The sequence below is a fragment of the Octodon degus genome, unplaced genomic scaffold, assembly GCF_000260255.1.
Source record: "Octodon degus isolate 3935 unplaced genomic scaffold, OctDeg1.0 scaffold00354, whole genome shotgun sequence".
Lineage (NCBI taxonomy): Eukaryota > Metazoa > Chordata > Mammalia > Rodentia > Octodontidae > Octodon > Octodon degus.
In genome coordinates this window covers 656,795-661,600 of record NW_004524930.1, presented here as the reverse complement: position 1 = coordinate 661,600, position 4,806 = coordinate 656,795, and the positions used below count along the sequence as shown (strand labels likewise).

At 36.5% G+C, this 4,806-nt stretch overlaps 1 protein-coding gene across 1 annotated transcript in view; it reads right to left on the bottom strand.

The window, feature by feature from the left end:
• The window catches only part of LOC101564052 (WW domain-binding protein 11), a 25,407-nt gene that overhangs the window by 937 nt on the left and 19,664 nt on the right, over positions 1-4,806 (bottom strand). The gene's annotated exons all lie outside the window — the stretch shown is intronic.

Sequence of the window (4,806 nt, the reverse complement as noted above, 5' to 3'; positions counted from 1 at the left end):
GTTGAGCTGTGGGGGACTCAGGTCAATAATTTCTGACATTTCCAGTTAAACAGAATACCCAATACTATTATGGGCTACTGGACTCTTTTAGAATATTTTGCTGAGTTTACACACCTATAATATTCAATAACGGAACTTAGAATATATAAATGGGGTATACCGATTAATGTCCATTTTGTATCTGTGTATTCAAAGTCGTTAGGATAGATATATAGTTGCATTCTCTTAATGAATAGAATGATTTGTTCTAATGATGTTTGTATATAGGATCACAAGTTCGCATCTTGTACAGCAATTAACCACTAAAATGTATATATGCAGTGTATTATTTGTTGAAACTGTACTTCTGATTTGATTTGAAACTTTCTCATTGCTATCTATTTATCAATAAAACTTCGGAAAAAAACAGATTTAGATGACAAGTCTAGGCTTTTTACTGTATTACAATAATAAAACTTAATTGCTTATTAAAAAAATAATATGTACCTCAGGCAAGCACATTGCTGTTTTCAATTTGTTTCTTACTGTTAGTTCACCCTAAAGAAATAGATAAATTATTTGGAGAATAGGATTACGTTTTAGAGAGCATAAAATTCTTGTCTAAAATATATAAAAGCTTTTAAGGAATTATTATATAAAATATAAACCAATACCATGTGGACAGATGATATAAGTGGCAATGAAAGAAATCTACATCTCCAATAGTGGTAAGCATAGAGTGCTTTCATTTATGCATAAGTTTAAAATGACAGAAAACACACAAATATCATTTCATACACAGTAGAGCTTAACTTTGATAAAGATTTAAAGGTGACTGTTAAAATTTTAAAAGATTATTTTTTCTACTTTGAATTTTATGCTTTTTGGAACACAATTTAACAATCTGTATTGAAGTTATAATCCACATACCATTCATTACAATTCCATTCTTTGTGATCTGATGCATGGAAATTAAAGCCTTAGCACATAAGTACAAATGCACAATGTATTTTGTGTATTATTAGGTAGCATTTCTAAAGCTTACAATTTAATTTGTATAAGAACCGAGAAATGGGTAAACATATAAAATCACTTACAAGAAAAAGCCATCATTTATAAGTTAAGTGTAGTTATGTCAGTTCTCTTAGAGAAATCCCCACATGTTATTACTGAATAAGAAGCAGGAATCTATACATGACAGGGTATTATTACAAAACAAATATAAAGATACCATAGGCCAAGACACTTATAAACATATGGGTCCATATGAGCATGGGGAATATGCAAGCACTTAGGTACATTGGAAAGCCACTTTAGAGTTGTGCTATTCAGGCAGGCACAAGTGCAATTTGTGATATGTACCTAGGTTGTGGTCTTGAAAGTCTTTGTACATGAAGGATTAAAAGAATGTGGGAAGAAGAACGAATGAAGAGCAGAGGAGGAACAGGAAGTGGAGAAGAGAAGGGGAAAAAAGGAGAAAGCGGGTGCTGACAGGCAGACAGAAAAGCAGAGGGAGTTGTCACACAGAATAAAAACTCTAAGTAGGTCAATATTCATTAGCCCTTTGCATTTCATTTTTAAAAATGTATTTAGTACAGGGTCTCCAGGGTCTCACTACCTAGATCAGACTTGTAGTGATCCTCCTGTTTGCAGCCTTCCAAGCTATCTGATTACAGGTGCATGTGCCACGATGCCCAGTCTCAGCAGCACCCCGCTCAGCATTCCGGGGATGGAGCCCTGCATCTGCCTAAGCAAGAGCTTTGCTCTGCTGAAGTATCTGGATGGCCCAGCTCCTTGCATTTTAAAATAAGCTTAGTACTAATAGTTTTTTAAAATTCTCTGTTCACACTACCTTCAGTCTGACTTCACAAATTCTGACCTGCTTTCTCTTCATAGACATTTTCTGTCTTCCTCACGATCGCTCTTAACTTCTTTTGTGTATTTCATTCTTTGCACAACTCACAATCATACCCAGTCCTTTAATGTCCCCTCCATTTTCTACTTCATTAATTTCTCTCTCTGTATTGCACTATAGTGTCAACATATTCATGCAATATGTCTGCATGTTGAAAAATGCTGTCCTTTGATGCCACATCTATCGAAATAAGCAGCCTACCTTACTTCTCAATGCTTTTTAGACTAAGCTCTTCTGTAAGTTGAGTCCTGTGGTACATTTGAGTCCTCTATGGATTCCACACCATTCCTATGAATTGAAGTAATTGCTTACTGAGTCAAGACTTACCAGCAGCTCTTGGAATTCACAAAAATCATCATCTATAGAGATGGCTTCACCCTTTAATGTTCACCATCTACACAATCCCTAGAAGACAACTTGGCTTGTCTTATGAATATATTTTCAAGTAACCAAACTCAAACATCTAAATAGTCATACTTCAAAATTGTTTGTAAGAACAGTTACGCTAAAGGAATACATTTAATGTGAATATTTATATTATGAAATATGCAAAAGGAGTATTAAAGATTGGAATTGATATACACATATTTTATCAATGACAGAAGGCCATCTTATTATCAAAATCACATAGAATTTTATAAAGAATGTGATTTCCTGTTACTCTGTAAAGGCATATGTGAAGCCTTGTCTAGAATCTCATAAATATCCTTCCTGACTTACCTGGTTAAGGAGATGATCGCTTATTCCTAGTTTACGACTTTGAAGAATTTGATGCAGTCTATTCTGAGAACAATATCACATATTCAAGCCATTGCTAAAAATACAGAGTGCAAAAGAACATATGCCTATCATTGCACCTTGAGATGTTCCCATTCTTTTTTATATTTACAGAAAGATTTAGTCATAAAAACTTCCGGACAAAGCTGTTAAATTTTAAATTGTTGTGAGTTTTACAATTAATATCAAGAATTGTAACTACAAGAAATCTGGCATGTATTTATAAAAACTACAACCCCAAGGGTACGTTGTTGCAAAATTTGGCCTAAACACAAAGCAATATTAAATAAGTATTTTAGGCAAAATACAAATTTTGGAAAAAGATTCATCAAATGCATTTGTATTTCTGACTTATATTTTCGACCAGCAAAAATGAAATTATTGATAATACCAGCCAAATGTACTGGTCTGGTTTCACACATGTACTTGAATTTAATGTTGTCTAAGTATGGAGATGACATTTAATCCCTACTTTATCATCTGTTGAGTTTATCTACTCCTAACAAAACAACTGTATGCATACTTGTACAAACGAACAGTCCTTAAGGTTAAGACAAAGTCAATGATACTTTATCTGCACCATAACACGTATTCTTGAATCAATCATTTGTTAATCTCCAAAGTGGTGTTTTGCTGTAATTAAACTCGCTGGGACCTTAGTCATAATTCAAATTGTGCAGTACAGAGCTCCAGAGATGCCAAAGGAAGAACTACTATCTAAAGCAAGATTTCCAGAGGCATATCCTTTGGGGGAATGTCGTCACTGAACAATTTGAGGTCAAGTCATAAAAAAGATAATAGCCAGTTTGGGCAGAATTGAAGTATATAACAACTTTCTTATTAAAAGCCTGACCTATGGTATAAAGTAGAATAGTAAGGTGGATCAATATAATCAAAATATAAGCAACACATGAAAGTGTGAAATTACTTCTTTAATCCTTGAATTTTTGAAAATTGATAGTACTAATTAAAAATATATTGTTAGAAGATGATGTTTTGGGGCCGGGGAATAGCTTTGTAGAATAAGCACTTTCCTGGCAAGTGGAAGAGCCTGAGTTCATATCTTAACAAAATACATGAATTCAGTCAACATATTCTTTAACCAATGTTTATTAATTTCACATCAAAACCACAAACTGAGGAAGAAAATTGATTTCAGAACAAGACATTGAATACTTGGGGCCAGGGAGATGGCTCAGTAGAATAAGCACTTACCTGGCAGGCACAAGGGCCTGAGTTCAATCCCTGGTTCCCCCCACTTCAAAAAAGAGATCTATGAAAACTTGATTCAAATTATGACATATGCTAGCTCACCATTATGTAAAAAAATTCTGAATATGCCTTTTAAGAAAATCTGTGATTAAAATGTGTATAAGAAGGGGACTAGTGAAAGAGGAAACAAATGAAGGATTATTTTATAGCAAAGACTTCATGGAACAATAAAAAAAATTAAATAAAACAAGAACAAAATACACATAGATACTTGTGCCAAGGGACCCAACTCATAAGGTATACATGCTTGATAAGAAATTCCGCTAGAGTCTGCCGCGTTCCGGGAACCTAGAGACCCAGTCCTAGCCCAGGTTGGGTGAGTGTGTGGAGAGCTTCCTGCTACCCTACACTGGCTGAACCAGTCCCAGCGCAGGCGCAGCGTGGGGGGACCGTCTCCCATCCACTTGGGCCAACCCCCACTCTGCAGTAACTCCACTACCACACCCGCCGAGTAGGAATTACTGCCGCGTTCTGGGAACACCCAGACCCAGTCCTATGCCAGGTCCGGTGAGTGTGTGGGAGAGCTACCTCTTCCCCCTACTTCATCTTGCCCCCCACAGGCACAGCTCATGCCTGGCATACACACCTGGGGTGTAACCCAGGAGCTGCAATCCCTGCAGAGAGTGTAGAGGATAGATCCACCCAACTAGGCCAGGAGTAGAACATCTTGTCACAAGGGCACAACAGGTTCAACCTCAAGGGCAGCAGCTAGAAGGAGCTGAGCACAGCAGCCAGACACAAACCAGACGCAGCTGGATAAGGCGAAACTTTGTAGAGCTGCACCTGAACTTCAGTACGTGCGAGGGTTATAACTACAGCAAAGATCTACAACAAAGGTCAGAAGACAGTGCTACACAAAATGA